At 39.4% G+C, this 17,932-nt stretch overlaps 1 pseudogene; it reads right to left on the bottom strand.

The window, feature by feature from the left end:
* Nucleotides 1–819: 819 nt before the first annotated feature.
* Nucleotides 820–3,534, bottom strand: LOC147986407 (zinc finger BED domain-containing protein RICESLEEPER 2-like; annotated as a pseudogene).
* Between the last annotated feature and the right edge of the window lie 14,398 nt (nucleotides 3,535–17,932).

Raw genomic sequence — 17,932 nt, 5'->3', positions numbered from 1 at the left:
TAGGAAGAGGACTCCTCCTCCTGGCGCGCCATAGAGGGTCATTCGGCCTCCCCCCTTGCTCCTTTATATACGGGGGCAAGGGGCACCTCTAGACACACAAGTTGATCATTGATCCCTTAGCCGTGTGCGGTGCCCCCCTCCACCATAATCCACCTCGATCATATCGTAGCGGTGCTTAGGTGAAGCCCTACGTCGGTAGCAACATCATCACCGTCAACATGCCGTCGTGCTGACGGAACTCTCTCGTGAAGCTCTGCTGGATCGGAGTTCGTGGGACATCATCAAGCTGAACGTGTGCTGAACTCGGAGGTGTCGTTCGTTCGGTACTTGGATCGATCGGATCATGAAGATGTTCGACTACATCAACCGCATTCTCATAATGCTTCAGCTAATTACGGTCTACGAGGGTACGTGGACGTACTCTTCCCTCTCGTTGCTATGCATCACCATGATCTTGCATGTGCGTATGAATTTTTTTGAAAGTACTACGTTCCCCAACAGTTCCAGCATATCTCATAAGTGCAAGAAAGGAATCGGCAAAATAGCCTAACAGTAGGACAAGTTCATGCATAATAGCATAATAGTAGGACAAAGTAGTAAGTGCATGATAGCATATCTCATAAGTGCGTCTACTAAAATTCCAAGACAGGACAAACTGATAAGTTCTCCACGAGAATGAAGTGCAGCACACAACCAACCAAAATCAAAGTCTACTTATTACACTTTAAAACATAGGCAAACAGCCAAATTTTGAAGTGCCACCAAAAAGAGCACTGCAGATGTGCTCCAGTTCCAACTTGGAGTCTTCAAGAGCAGCCATCAAGACTCCCACTCAACAGGCCAACGGTAGGACTTCCACTCCCAGGCTCCTAGCAAGCCACCAAGAAACATGTAGGTCTCTGTAGCCACAGTAGGAAAAATTACAAGTTATAATTAGAAATGAACAGCCAGAAAAACAACATGTACAGGAGCATCTTGCTTGTAACATATGTAAACATGAACATGAGTACTTTAACTTCTAACATATATAAATATCAGCATGAACAGGATATGTATTTATAATACAAAAAATGAGTACAAAGCTATAAGAACATGAACAGGAGCATCCTTCTTGTAAAATGAACAGAGATGTAGTGAAACATGTGCATGATGAAGAGGATTTCTACAAAGTGAAACATGTAAACCTGAGAGCATCTCTTGTAACTTACTCACCAACATTTAAGTAGAGGATGGAGGCGGGCAAGATGACCCAACTCCAAATGGCTTGCAAACAGACTTGCTAGTACTTGCCTTCGACACAGATGAATTTGTACTACCAAACTCTTCAATTAATTATGGAAAAGAATGAAAAAACATATTATAAGCATAGGAAGTCAGAAATAAAGAAAAATATATGGAAAACAACCACAATATGTTACCCTTTTCCAAGATTAACAATTTCTCTTCATCTTTTCCAATGTCGATAGTAATAGAATCCCTTAGCCAATCTTGGGTACAAACAAGAGCTTGGACCATGAATGGCGTAAGTGAGGTTCTAAACTCATTTAGGATGCGTCCACTTGTGCTAAATGCCGACTCGGATGCAACCGTTGATACCGGAGCAGCTAACACATCACATGCCATTCTTGCCAATATTGGGAATCTAGCAGCATTGTTCTTCCACAATTTTAGAGTGTCAAAATCATCCCTATTTACTTCATTCTCTTCATGCAAGTATTTCTCCAATTCAGATTTGCTCATGCTAGTTTCACCACCATCACCAATTCTCAACTTTTTATTTATCCGAGACACCAATTTCCTTCCCTCCCTTTTTTGAGTTGGTTCAGATTGTGGAGCACCCACATGCTTACTTGCATCACTTGGTGCATACTTAGCTTTGTACTCTTCAAACAAAGCATGGTAAAATGTTTTTGCCGCTTCCCAAGCTTTGCCTCCATTTAACTCACCATACATTTTTTCAATTGGTTGTTTTGTGAAATTTGATAGCTTGAATCTAGGATCAAGAACAGCTGCAGCAAATACAAACATGTTCACATTCTCCTCTTCCTTCTTCTTTCCTTTCCCTCTCCCCTTCCCCTTTTCATTCTCCTTCTCCACCTCCTCATGCCAACATCCCCAATACTTATCATACTTTTCTTGCATTTTCTTGGCCATTATTTTGCGCAAAATATCATCACTATCAGCTCGCTCTTCCAACACAACATTAACTTCAGCAATATCCAAGAAAAATTGATGCACTATCACATGGAGTGTGGCGGAAACACTAAGAGTTAGCTCATAAAAATGTCCAAGAAAATCAGCCATTTTCCTGGCATTCTCCCAATCACTATCAACAGAATACCAGGAGCTTTATCACTCATTATTTCCAAATTATAGAGTGGATCTTCTTCCTCATACCTCGCAAACACTTACTCAAAGTTGATTGCAGTTTTTAACATTAGGTATGTGGAATTCCATCTAGTGCATACACCCAAACACAAGAATGCCTCGCTGTCCAACTTTTCTAATGCAGCAAGCTCTTTAAATCTTGTAATTCTAGATGGCCCATGTCTTATATATCTAACCGCAGCTCGCACATGCTTAACTGGTTCATCCAACTCTTTTAGACCATCAGTGATAATCAGATTTATAATATGCGCAGCACATCTCATATGCAAATATTTACCTTCAGCTATGCTATTTCCAGTTTTGATCATTTTCTTCTGTATGTAACCTACACCACCATCATTCGTGTTAGCATTATCAACAGTTATTGTAATAACTTTGTTTATTCCCCACTCCATCAAGCATTGCTCTAAGGCCTTTCCAATATTATCTCCCTTACGACCATTTACTAAGAAAAAACTAATGATCTTCTTGTGCAAATTCCATTCAGGGTCAATAAAATGTGCCGTGACTGTCATATAACAATCTTCTGTTTGAGAAGTCCAACCATCAGTAGTGAGACACACTCTTTGACATGAGTTTTTGAAAAAAAGTTTTAGCCTTGCTCTCTCTTCAAATTAAAGCTTGACAGCATCCCGAGTGCATGTTCTTCTAGAAGGCATATTGAAACATGGACATGCAATTGGCATCACTTCTCGGAAACCAGTTTTTTCACTAAATGCAAAGGGAAGCTCATCTACTATAATCATCTTAGCAATAGCTCTCCTTAGTGCTTCAGGTTCAAATTTATGCACTATAGGACTTTCCCCTGGGATTATTTGCAAAGTACCTTGATTCTTATTCTTATCATTATGCGGATTAAACTTGCAAGTAGCAAAATGACTTTTAAGGAAGATGTACCGTTAACCCCTGGAACGGCCTTGATATCACGATTGCAATACTTGCACTTTCCAAACTTGAGAAGACCATCAACTATTACCTCAGCAAAGTGATCCCACATTGGTGATCTTTTTTCATCTGCCTTCTTGCAGGTTGTTCATCCATCTCCTTCTTTTTCTTTTCCCACTCCTCAATCTTTCTTTCTTCTTCCTCATAAACTCGTATCTCCTCTTCAGTCATCTCCTAACCAAGCCCACCAGGTTCAACCATCTAAAAACAATAACATAATTAGAATTCTTGTGATCAATCATCTATACTAATTACTTGCAAGAAGAATTAAACAAGATGTCCAAAATATAAGTTACCAAAATGCATCTACTAAAATCAGTATGTACAGTGTGAGTGCACTGAGTACTAGTAGATGGCTGAGAATTTCCAGTTGAACAATAGCAAGTTCAGCAAAAATTTATATGAGTACGTTCCCACACTAAGACGGGAGGAATAATAATGGCAAAACAATGTCTTCATTGCAAAAACTGCAGTAGTAAGAGACTACTAGTACATAATATTGCAGCAGTAAGAGACTACTAGTACACAATATTTATACAAGTTCATTTCCATGCTGAATATTACAAGAAGACACTAGAATTCAGAACCTCGCATAGTCACATGAATCTAACAGACTAAAAGACACTGGACTATCAGATGTAGGCAAAATTAGGCCTCTGCTCACAAGATTGGATGAATTAAACAACAAGTGCATCCAAGTTTACCATCTAGACATCTACGCACAAAGAATGAAACAGGAATTGGAGACAAAGGACGGGACTCTGGGCATATTACATTGACTGAATGTTCAGTTTCTCCCGTGGAAGACGTGGTGAGGAACTAGAGAAGACGCCCTCGAGATGCTGTTGAGGTGGACCGGTGGTCGGATCTGAGTTGGAGTTGGAGAGGTGAAACGATAGACGGGCGATGCCGCGACGGCCGATCCTTGTCTCCCTGACCCTACTCCTCTCCTTCCTTCCTTCGTGCAGATGCCGAGATGGAGTGTAGTCCATGGCATCGGGGGTGGCCGGGTGGGGAAGAAGATGCGGTGGCGCTGGCGACGTCTCAGCAGCTCAAATGAGTAGCGGCAGCGGCCGGCGGCTGAGTAGGTAGGGCAGGGCCACAGGGGGAGGGGGTTAGTAGACTTAGGTTTTCTAGTCGGGGTGGGGAGACGTGGGGATGTGGGGTGCTGGTTGGCTTGGTGCGGTGGGGAGACGTGGGCTATGGGGCTGGTGGGTGGGGTGGGCTTGTACTGGGCCAGGGGCAATGAGTGGAGTGGGCTGGGATTCGGCCATCTCGGTTAACCAAGAAATATACTGAACCGACCGAATTTAGTTTGGTTAGTAGCCCAGCTAACCGAATTTTCTTGTACATAGTAAAAAAACCAAAAATTCGGTTTATTCAGTTTCGGTTTCAGTTCAGTTTTCGGTTGGTCGGTTTTTATGCCCAGCCCTAGTAGGTATTGCCATGCAACGGATGCACTAGAGCTATAAATGTATGAAAGCTCAACAAAAGAAACTAAGTGGGTGTGCATCCAACTTGCTTGGTCACAAAGACCTATGGCATTTGAGGAAGCCCATTGTTGGAATATACAAGCCAAGTTCTATAATGAAAAATTCCCACTAGTATATGAAAGTGACAAAACAAGAGACTCTCTATCATAAAGATCATGGTGCTACTTTGAAGCACAAGTGTGGAAAAAGAGGATAGTAGCATTGTCCCTATTTATTTCTTTTCCTCTCTTTTTTTGGGCCTTTTTTGGCCTTTCTCTTTTTATTTTATTTGGGACAATGCTCTATTAATAATGATCATCACACTTCTATTTATTTACAACTCAACGACTACAACTCGATACTAGAACAAAATATGACCCTATATGAATGCCTCCGGCGGTGTACCAGGAAGGGCAATGAATTAAGATTGACATGTATGATAAATTATGCATGGTGGCTTTGCCACAAATACGATGTCAACTACATGATCATGCAAAGCAATATGACAGTGATGAAACGTGTCATAAATGAAATGGTGGAAAGTTGCATGGCAATATATCTCGGAATGGCTATGGAAATGCCATAATAGGTAGGTATGGTGGCTGTTTTCAGAAAGATATAAGGAGGCTTATGTGTGATAGAGCGTATCATGTCACGGGGTTTGGATGCACGGGCGAAGTTTGCACCAACTCTCAATGTGAGAAAGGGCAATGCACGGTACCAAAGAGGCTAGCAATGATAGAAGGGTGAGAGTGCGTATAATCCATGGAATCAACATTAATCATAAAGAACTCACATACTTATTACAAAAATCTACAAGTAATCAAAAACCAAGCACTACGCGCATGCTCCTAGGGGGATAGATTGGTAGGAAAAGACCATCGCTCGTCCCCGACCGCCACTCATAAGGAAGACAATCAAAGAACACCTCATGTTTCAAATTTGTTACACAATGGTTACCATACGTGCAAGCTACGAGACTTGCAATCTTCAACACAAGTATTTCTCAAATTCACAATTACTCAACAAGCATACTCTAATATCACCACCTTTATATCTCAAAACAATTATCAAGTATCAAACTTCTCATAGTATTCAATGGACTTTCTATGATAGTTTTTATTATACCCATCTTAGATGCCTATCATATTAGGACTACTTTCATAACCAAAGCAAATTACCATGTTGTTCTAAAGGACTCTCAAAATAATATAAGTGAAGCATGAGAGATCAATAATTTCTATAAAATAAAACCAACACCGTGCTGTAAAAGATATAAGTGAAGCACTAGAGCAAAATTATCTAGCTCAAAAGATATAAGTGAAGCACATAGAGTATTCTAATAAATTCCAATTCATGTGTCTCTCTCCCAAAAGGTGTGTACAGCAAGGATGATTGTGGTAAACTAAAAAGCAAAGACTCAAATCATACAGGATGCTCCAAGCAAAACACATATCATGTGGTGAATAAAAATATAGCCCCAAGTAAAGTTACCGATAGAAGAAGACAAAAGAGGGGATGCCTTCCGGGGCATCCCCAAGCTTAGGCTTTTGGTTGTCCTTGAATTTTACCTTGGGGTGCCTTGGGCATCCAAATATTAGGCTCTTTCCACTCTTTGTTCCATAATCCATCAAATCTTTACCCAAAACTTGAAAACTTCACAACACAAAACTTAAACAGAAAATGTCATGAGCTCCGTTAGTATAGGAAAACAAACCACCACTTAAGGTACTGTAATGAACTCATTATTTATTTATTTTGGTGTTAAACCTACTGTATTCCAACTTCTCTATGGTTCATAACCTCCGATACTAGCCATAGATGCATCAAAATAAGCAAACAACACACGAAAAACAGAATCTGTCAAAAACAGAACAGTCTGTAGTAATCTGTAGGTTTAGAATACTTATGTAACCCAAAAAATTCTAAAATAAATTGGTGGGCGTGAGGAATTTATCTATTAATCATCTGCAAAAAGAATCAACTTAATCTCACTCTCCAGTAAAAAATTGCAGCAAATCTCGTGAGCGCTAAAGTTTCTGTTTTTTACAGCAAAATCGCAATAAACTCCCTTGGTTGTCTCCCCAACAACCATTGTAAATACTATGTTACTTCCTTTTTAATTATACAAAAAATATCTACAGTAAGGCATTTTCCTTACTGTTTTAGGTCAAAAAAGATCGCAAAGACTTTCCACAAGTCTTCCCACAGGTTCTACTTGGCACAAACACTAATTAAAAGCATAAAACCACATCTAAACAGAGGCTAGATGAATTATTTATTGAATAACAACAAGGAAAAATATTGGGTTGTCTCCCAACAAGCGCTTTTCTTTAAAGCCTTTTAGCTAGGCAAAAATTTCAACGATGCTCACATGAAATACAAGAATTGAAGCACAAATAGAGCACCATAAAACACATGACAAACACATCTAAGTCTAACATACTTCCTATGCATAGGCATCTTATAGGCAAACAAATTATCAAGGCAAGCAAAAACTAGCATATGCAAGGAAGCGGAAAGAAACAATAGCAATCTCAGCATAACGAGAGGTAATTTAGTAACATGAAAATTTCTACAACCATATTTTCCTATATCATAGTAATTACATGTAGGATCATGAGCAAATTCAACAATATAGCTATCACAAAACATATTATTAACACAATCCACATGTATGCAAAGTTGACACTCTTCCAAAATAGTGGGATTAACATTAACTAAAGTCATGACCTCTCCAAACCCACTTTTATCAAAAACTTCATAAGATTGAACATTCTCCAAATATGTGGGATCTAAAGTAGACATTCTTTCAAACCCACTTTCAATATTACTGCAAACATTATAATCAATCTCATATTCATCATGGGGCTTAAATAAATTTTCAAGATCATAAGAAGAATCACTCCAATCATGATCATTGCAACAAGTAGTAGACATAGCGAAACTAGCATCCCCAAGCTTAGGGTTTTGCATATTATAAGCACAATTGACATTAATAGAATTTATACTATCATCATTGCAATCATGCTTTCTATTCAAAGATCCATCGTGAATCACTCCATAAAGTACTTCATCACAATTTTCAGATTCACGAATTTCAAGCAAAACTTCATAAAGATAATCTAGTGCATGAAACTCACTAGCAATTGGCTCATCATAATTGGATCTCTTAAAAAGATTAGAAAGTGGATGAGGATCCATAGATCTTAGGTTCTCTGTTTAGCAATAAATAAACAACTTTTCCAACCAAATGAGCAAACGAGCCAAGTAAGACATCAAAGCAAATGGAAAGGCGAACAGAAGAAGGGCGAATAAAATGACAAGGGTGAAGTGGGGGAGAGGAAAACGAGAGGCAAAGGGCAAATAATGTAATGCGAGGGATAAGAGTTTGTGATGGGTACTTGGTATGTCTTGACTTGTGCGTAGATCTCCCTGGCAACGGTGCCAGAAATCATTCTTGCTACCTCTTGAGCACTGCGTTGGTTTTCCCTTGAAGAGGAAAGTGTGATGCGGCAAAGTAGCGTAAGTATTTCCCTCAGTTTTTGAGAACCAAGGTATCAATCCAGTAGGAGACTACACGCAAGTCCCTTGTACCTATATAAACAAATAAGAACCTCGCGACCAACGCAATAAAGGGGTTGTCAATCCCTTCACGGTTACTTACGAGAGTGAGATCTGATAGAGATAATTATAATAAGATAAATATTTTTTTGGTATTTTTATGATATAGATTGAAAGTAAAGATTGCAAAATAAACGATGCCAAAAATAGCTTGTTGACGGGAGATAAATATAAAGGAGAATAGACCCGCAGGCCATAGGTTTCACTAGTGGCTTCTCTCAAGATAGCATAAGTATTACGGTGGGTGAACAAATTACTGTCGAGCAATTGATAGAAAAGTGCATAATTATGAGAATATCTAGGCATGATCATGTATATAGGCATCACGTCTGCGACAAGTAGACCGAAATGATTCTGCATCTACTACTATTACTCCACACATCGACCGCTATCCAGCATGCATCTAGAGTATTAAGTTCATAAGAACAGAGTAACACATTAGGCAAGATGACATGATGTAGAGGGATAAACTCAAGCAATATGATATAAACCCCATCTTTTTATCCTCGATGGCGACAATACAATACGTGCCTTGCTGCCCCTGCTGTCACTGGGAAAGGACACCGCAAGATTGAACCCAAAGCTAAGCACTTCTCCCATTGCAAAAAAGATCAATCTAGTAGGCCAAACCAAACTGATAATTCGAAGAGAATTGCAAAGATAACCAATCATACATAAAATATTTCAGAGAAGAATCAAATATTGTTCATAGATAAACTTGATCATAAACTCACAATTCATCGGATCTCGACAAACACACCGCAAAAAGAGTTACATCAAATAGATCTCCAAGAAGATCGAGGAGAACATTGTATTGAGATCCAAAGAGAGAGAAGAAGCCATCTAGCTAATAACTATGGAACCGAAGGTCTGGAGTAAACTACTCACACATCATCGAAGAGGCTATGGTGTTGATGTAGAAGCCCTCCGTGATCGAGTCCCCCTCCGGTGGAGCTCTGGAAAAGGCTCCAAGATGGGATCTCTTGGGTACAGAAGGTTGCGGTGGTGGAAATAGGGTTTCGTGGTGCTCCTGGATGTTTTCGGGGTATATGAATATATATAGGAGGAAGAAGTTGGTCGCTGGAGCCACGAGGGCCCACGAGGGTGGAGGGCGCGCCCAGGGGGTAGGCGCGCCTCCTGCCTCGTGGCCTCCTTGTTGGTTTCTTGACGTCCACTCCAAGTCCCCTGGATCATGTTTTTTCCAAAAATAACTCTCCCGAAGGTTTTATTCCGTTTGGATTCTGTTTGATAATCCTTTTTTGCGAAACACTGAAATAGGCAAAAAAACAACAATTTGCACTGGGCCTTGGGTTAGTAGGTTAATCCAAAAAATAATATAAAAGTGTATAAATAAGCCCATTAACATCCAAAATAGATAATATAATAGCATGGAACAATAAAAAATTATAGATACGTTGGAGACGTATCATTGCCGTGGAGGTTGCACCAAGTCAAGTCAAGATTTGATCTACCAACAACTAGCCATTTTTGGCGCTGTCTACGCACAAGTCAAGACATAACAAGTACCCATCACAAACTCTTATCTCTCGCATTACATTATTTTCCATTTGCCTCTCATTTTCCTCTCCCCCACTTCTAAAACGATTTTCGAAAACCTTTGCCTTTTCTTTGCCTTCTTCCCGTATGTATCTTTGTTTGTGTTTCCATGTGCCTTCTATTTGCTTCCATCTTTGCTTGCTAAAAATCTATTGATATGGATCCACTTAAAGTGTTCTACTTGGATCATCTTCGATCCATATGCGCTCTTGCTGAATCCCCAACTAGCCTAGTTGATGAGAAATCTTTAGATGAGCATGCTCATTTTGTGTGTCACCGTTTGTTTGAAAAAGGAAGACTCTTATGGGATCAAATATACACATTACTGTGTTATGCTTGGACTCTTTGTGAAATTTATGATTTTACTTGTTGCTCTAAGAATCCTAAAAAACACCTTCCCTACCTATGTGAGTTTAATGACAATGAAATCTTATCTTCTTATGCAAAGGGTGTTTATAGTTACTACAATATCGAACAAATTGAAGAATTTGTTGCTTTTAAGGGTGCTTATGAAGTTGCTTCTTTGATTGAAAAGTATGATATTACTCTCTATGAATATAAAATTTTGACATACTTGAATATTGCTATGAAAACTATGCTGATAATGTCTATGTCAAAGAACTTATTGAAAGAACGACCGTTGCTTCAGAAGAAAATAATGATATGCATGAATCTATAGATAATTATGATTCCGATGATTTGATTGAAATATCCCTTGATGAACATGATGCTTGCTATTCTTGTGGCCATTATGCCAATATTTATGAAGATGAATTTGCTATAGTTCCTTATGTTAAACATGAGATCGTTGCTATTGCACCCATACTTGATAGTTCCTTCGATGAAAAGCATGATTCCAATGATGTTATTTTAAATTCTATTAACGTCAACTGTGCTAATAATATGCAAAACCCTAAGCTTGGGGATGCTAGTTTTGCTATAACTACTATTTGTTGCAATGATCATGATTGGGGTGATTCTTCTTTTGATCTTAAAAATTTGTTTAAGCCCCATGAAGAATATGAGATTGATAATAGTGTTTGCAATATTATTGAAAGTGGGTTTGGAAGAGTGTCAACTTTAGATCCCACATATTTGGAGAATGTTCAATCTTATGATTTTTTTTATAAAAGTGTGTTTGGAGAGGTCATGACTTTAGTTAATGTTAATCCCACTATTTTGGAAGAGTGTCAACTCTGCATACATGTGGATCGTGTTAATAATATGTTTTTTGATAGCTATATTGTTGAATTTTCTTATGATCCTACATGTAATTATTATGAGAGAGGAAAATATGGTTGTACAAATTTTCATGTTACTAAATTACCTCTCGTTATGTTGAGATTGCTATTGTTTCTTTCCGCTTCCTTGCATATGCTAGTCTTTGCTTGCCTTGATAATTTGTTTGCCTATAAGATGCCTATGCATAGGAAGTATGTTAGACTTAGATGTGTTTGTCACATGTTTTATGATGCTCTCTTTGTGCTTCAATTCTTGTCTTTCATGTGACCATCATTGAAATCTATTTGCCTAGCTAGGGGCGTTAAACGATAGCGCTTGTTGGGAGGCAACCCAATTTTATTTTTGTTTCTTGTTTTTTGTTCCTGTTTAGTAATAAATAATTCATCTAGCTTCTGTTTATATGTGGTTTTATGCTTTTAATTAGTGTTTGTGCCAAGTAGAACCTTTGGGAAGACTTGGAGGAAGTTTTTGCGATCTTGGTTTAAAAACAGAAACTTTAGCGCTCACGAGATTTGCTGCCATTTTTTACTGGAGAGTGCAATTAGGTTGATTCTTTTTGCAGATGATTAATAGACAAATTCCTCACGTCCACCAATTTATTTCAGAATTTTTTCAGAATTCCTCACGTATTTGTAAGTATTCGAAATCCTACAGATTACTGCAGACTGTTCTGTTTTTGATAGATTCTGTTTTTCGTGTGTTGTTTGCTTATTTTGATGAAACTATGGCTAGTATCGGGGGGTATGAACCATAGAGAAGTTGGAATACAGTAGGTTTAACACCAATATAAATAAATAATGAGTCCATTACAGTACCTTGAAGTGGTGGTTTGTTTTCTTATAGTAACGGAGCTCATGAGATTTTCTGTTGAGTTTTGTGTTGTGAAGTTTTCAAGTTTTGGGTAAAGATTTGATGGATTTTGGAATAAGGAGTGGCAAGAGCCTAATCTTGGGTATGCCCAAGGAATCCCAAGGTAAAATTCAAGGACAAACAAAAGCCTAAGCTTGGGGATGCCCCGGAAGGCATCCCCTCTTTCGTCTTCGTCTATCGGTAACTTTACTTGAGGCTATATTTTTATTCACCACATGATATGTGTTTTGCTTGGAGCGTCTTGTATGATTTAAGCCTTTGATTCTTAATTTACCACAATCATCCTTTCTGTACACACCTTTTGGATAGACACACATGAATCGGAATTTATTAGAATACTCTATGTGCTTCACTTATATCTTTTGAGCTAGATAATTTTACTCTAGTGCTTCACTTATATCTTTTTAGAGCACGGCGGTGATTTTATTTTATAGAAATCATTGATCTCTCATAATTCACTTATATTATTTTGAGATTCTTATATAACAGCATGGTAATTTGCTTTTGGCTATAAAATTAGTCCTAATATGATATGCATCCAAGATGGGTATAATAAAAACTATCATAAAAAGTGCATTGAATACTATGAGAAGTTTGATACTTGATGATAGTTTGAGATATGAAGATGGTGATATTAGAGTCATGCTAATTGAGTAGTTGTGAATTTGAGAAATAATTGTTATAAAGTTTGTGATTCCCATAGCATGCACGTATGGTGAACCGTTATGTGATGAAGTCAGAGCATGATTTATTTATTGATTGTCTTCCATATGAGTGGCGGCCGGGGACGAGTGATGGTATTTTCCTACCAATCTATCCCCCTAGGAGCATGCATGTAGTAATTTGTTTCGATAACTAATAGATTTTTGCAATAAGTATGTAAGTTCTTATGAATAATGTTTAGTCCATGGATTATACGCACTCTCACCCTTCCACCATTGCTAGCCTCTCTAGTGCCGCGCAACTTTTGCCTGTACCATACACCCACCCACCTTATACCTTCCTCAAAACAGCCACCATACCTACCTATTATGGCATTTCCATAGCCATTCCGAGAAATATTGGCATGCATCTTACCACCGTTCCATTTGTTATGACATGTGACATCATTGTCATATTGCTTTGCATGATCATGTAGTTGACATTGTATTTAGGGCAAAGCCACCATTGATACGTCTCCATCGTATCTACTTTTCCAAACACTTTTACCCTTGTTTTGGACTCTAACTTGCATGATTTGAATGGAACTAACCCGGACTGACGCTGTTTTCAACAGAATTGCCATGGTGTTATTTTTATGCAGAAATAAAAGTTCTCGGAATGACCTGAAAATCAACGGAGAATATTTTTGGAATATATAAAAAATATTGTCAAAAGAATCAAGGCCAGAGGGCCCACACCCTGTCCACGAGGGTGGGGGCGCGCCTACCGCCCTAGGCACGCCCCCTGCCTCGTGGGCCCCCTGGTGCTCCACCGACCTCAACTCCAACTCTATATATTCACGTTTGGGGAGAAAAAAAAGTAGAGAGAAGGATTCATTGCGTTTTACGATATGGAGCCGCTGATAACCCACAAGTATAGGGGATCACAACAGTTTTCGAGGGTAGAGTATTCAAACCAAATTTATTGATTCGACACAAGGGGATCCAAAGAATATTCTCAAGTATTAACAGTTGAGTTGCCAATTCAACCGCACCTGAAAGACTTAATATCTACAACAAAGTATTTAGTAGTAAAGTAATATGATAGTAGCGGTAACAGTAGCAAAAGTAACGGTAGCAGTTTTATAGCAAGCGTAACAGTGGCAACGGTAAAGTAACTAAGCGGAGATCAATATGTGAAAAGTTCGTAGGCATTGGATCAGTGATGGATAATTATGTCGGATGCGATTCCTCATGCAACAGTTATAACCTAGGGTTACACAGAACTAGCTCCAGTTCATCAATGTAATGTAGGCATGTATTCCGAATATAGTCATACATGCTTATGGAAAAGAACTTGCATGGCATCTTTTGTCCTACCCTCCCGTGGCAGTGGGGTCCTATTGGAAACTAAGGGATATTAAGGCCTCCTTTTAATAGAGTACCAGACCAAAGCATTAACACTTAGTGAACACATGAACTCCTCAAACTATGGTCAAATGCCACATGCATATACATCATCATATATTGCATCATGCATTTCATCATCATAGCATGTATCATATGTGCATACCGGTTTATATGGCAGGAATCGGTTTTCAAACCAGGTTATATTATTCAAATCTTTAATAGCCAACATGGCTAGATTTTTATTATGGTTATCAATAACCAATATTATGATTGAGGTCTTCAAAGTCGCTTCAGCGCAATGGATATGATTTATTCTACAATGGAGGGAATAGTCCTGAGTCGCTGCAGACTTACGACCCGGCACTTGGGGGCTACATTATTCAAATTGAGATTACATCAAATATGTAAGTCCCATGTCACTCCCAGCATGCACCATGGCACTTGGGGGCTAATGCGAAGTCATTTTTTCATCACCTTATTGAAGACCCGACTCATCACATTGTAATGAGACAGCCCTTGGGGGCTACCAATTGCTCATGTCAACAATTCAAGGTACACAAGTCTTAATCCATTATATTGAAGGATCTACTGCTCAGTTGGTAAAGCACAAAGCTCTTAACCTTGTGGACGTGGGTTCAAGCCCCATGATGGGGGTTACATCATATGATGTTATTCTTAATGAAGTATATATAAAGTCCCGGTTCAGTATTATCTTACTGAGCCGGCCCTTGGGGGCTACACATTGTTGTTCAAAGTTTACATGATCATATCTATAAAGTCCCTTCTCATTATTGCATAATGACCCGGCCCTTGGGGGCTACACTAGTTGAAGTTTTTATGAGCATAAGGCAATTACAAGTCCCAGGTTGCTGCAAGCATGACAACCCGGCACTTGGGGGCTACATATGTGGAATACTTAGTTCTGACTAGTGATTAAGATGAACAACCTGGATTTCTTCAAGCTTGTGATTAACAGCCACAATTAATATTGAAGCAATTCTTAAGCTGTTACTACGTTACCTTCTTAAGACTTGGGGGCTACAAGTGATAGGCATATAAGAGGTATATTTTTCGAAGCTGATGTTAACAAACAGTTATGACCCAGAGCCATCAATAGTCAGAAACCGGCAATTTTGGCAATGATAAACCGGCAAGTTCTACATCCTTAAGCCGGCTGAAGATCAGATGAGTATTTCAAGGACCAATATTTTTGTTAAGCATTGGGAGCTGAGTCAAATGGATTATGTTTTATAATATTTCTCTATGACAAACCAATGTCAGCAAAGTGATTATGAAGATGGCCTACTGACCCAGATTTTCTACAAGAAGGAAATGACAAGGACTTAAGGATGATCAGGATCAGTTTAACATGGATAAATCCAAATTAAACTAGGGCTAATGTCGGGGATATACCCCGTGGTATGACCCGGCCGGAGTTATAACCCGGCTGGGACTTGGTAAACCGGACAGATGGTAAACCGGTAGAGAGTTAAGACAGACAATTAAGTCAGATGATAACCCGACAGGTGTTAAGTCAGATCATAACCCGGCAGACAGTCATAACCCAGCGGACAGTCATAACCCGCTTTACAGTCATAACCCGGTTGACAGTCATAACCCAGCAGACAGAGTCGCCTGGGGTTAATAAGCCCGAGACGTTATGAAGCCCAAGATGTTAAGAAGCCCATGAAGAGAAGTCGGAATAGTTTAAGTCTTAATCCGAGTTTGACTCTACATGTAACCCGCCCCTTCAACATATATAAGGAGGGGCAGGGCACCCCAGGAGAGAGAGAATCTTAAGGGTTAGTGATAACGAGGAGAGCCGGTTTACGGTGACTCCCTCATGAATATAATGAGACCTAGCTAAAAACAACATGTAGGGTTGTTATCGGATGATGTTTCCAGGGGCCCAAAGCTGTCTAAACCCTCGTCTTGTGTTGCGTCTCTCGATTCCGCTCAACCCCTCTCAAGCTACCACATAGATGCGTTGGCCTCATGACTAAGTCCTCGCACTAGGACATCTGCCGTGACAATTCCACGACAGTAGCTATATCATTTAATTTAGTAAGATGTGCCACAACAGTTTCAGATTCATAGCCATAGAAAGGATCAGATTTAACCAAAGTAATTAACTCAGGATCAACTGTGAAATCATAATCCTTATCAGTAATAAAGATAGGTGAAGTAGCATAAGCAGGATCATATTTCATTCTAGCATTCAAAGACTTTTCTTTAAGCTTAGCTAATAGTTTCTTAAGGTCACTTCTATCATTGCAGGCAAGAAAGTCTCTAGCAGTTTCTTCATCCATAACATAACCCTCAGGCACAATAGGCAATTCATATCTAGGGGGAGAATCTTCATCATCACTTTCATCAATATTATCAGTTTCAATAATTTCATTCTGTCTAACCCTATCAAGTTGTTCATTAAGAAATTCACCTAATGGCATAGTATTATCAAGCATAGAAGTAGTTTCATCATAAGCATCATGCAAAGCAAAAGTGGCATCATCAATAATATGTGACATATCAGAATGAATAACAGGAGTAGGTGTCTCAAGTTTACTCATAACAGAAGGTGAATCAAGTGTAGAGCTAGATGGCAGTTCCTTACCTCCCCTCGTGGTTGAGGGAAAAATCTTGGTTCTTTCATCTTTCAAGTTCCTCATAGTGACTAGCAGATATAAATCCCAAGTGACTCAAAGAATAGAGCTATGCTCCCTGGCAACGGCGCTAGAAAATAGTCTTGATAACCCACAAGTATAAGGGATCACAATGGTTTTCGAGGGTAGAGTATTCAACCCAAATTTATTGATTCGACACAAGGGGAGCCAAAGAATATTCTCAAGTATTAACAGTTGATTTTTCAATTCAACCGCACCTGAAAGACTTAATATCTACAACAAAGTATTTAGTAGTAAAGTAATATGATAGTAGCGGTAACGGTAGCAAAAGTAACAGTAGCAGTTTTATAGCAAGTGTAACAGTGGCAATGGTAAAGTAACTAAGCGCAGATCAATATGTGAAAAGCTCGTCACTACAAAAAAAATACACTTCCGTGATGATACGTGTTTGTCACAGTAGGTCGCATTTTCTGTCATGCATGTACATCCATGACGATTTTATGACAGAATCAAGATAGTCATACTTGTGCTGTCGTAGAAGTGTTCCATGACATTACCAAAATTATCATCATGGAAGTGTCCACTTCCATGACAATAAATCCCACGTCACAGAAGTGCTTTCGTCAAGGTTGACCAACACGTGGCATCCACCGTAACAGAACGTCGTTAAGCTACCGGGTCGGGTTTTGGATCCGATAACCCGTTAACAGACCCAACCAATGGGGATTTTCCACGTGTAAAATCATCATTGGCTGGAGGAAACACGTGTCGGCTCATCGCTGGGACAGATGTCATCCACTCATTGGACAGAAGGCGCCTATGATACGTCGACACGTGGCATGGCCCCACAGAGGCCCATTCCTGTGAAAAGGCCGGCCCGTTTGACTTGGTCAAAAGGTGGCGGGCCAGCCCATGTAAAGCATGTTAACGGCCTGTTCGCATATAGCCCATTTACAGCCCGCTAACCAAGGCCCGTTATGCCCTATCCGAATTAGGCCCAGCAGCGTCATCTGGGCCACCCAATATGATTCCAGCCCATTTTCACTTCTGGCCCATGTATGGCCCATGACGTCTTTCGGCCCATATGAGGCCCTATGTAACTCTTGGCCTATTAACTGCCCGTGGTCAAACTGGCCCGTAATGAACAGTGTATCACTTT

This window comes from Triticum urartu, chromosome 2A, assembly GCF_056163025.1.
Source record: "Triticum urartu cultivar PI428250 chromosome 2A, HENAU_Tu73, whole genome shotgun sequence".
NCBI classification, from domain to species: domain Eukaryota; kingdom Viridiplantae; phylum Streptophyta; class Magnoliopsida; order Poales; family Poaceae; genus Triticum; species Triticum urartu.
Note: the sequence above shows the minus strand (reverse complement) of the source record. Positions and strands in the feature narration are given on the sequence as shown.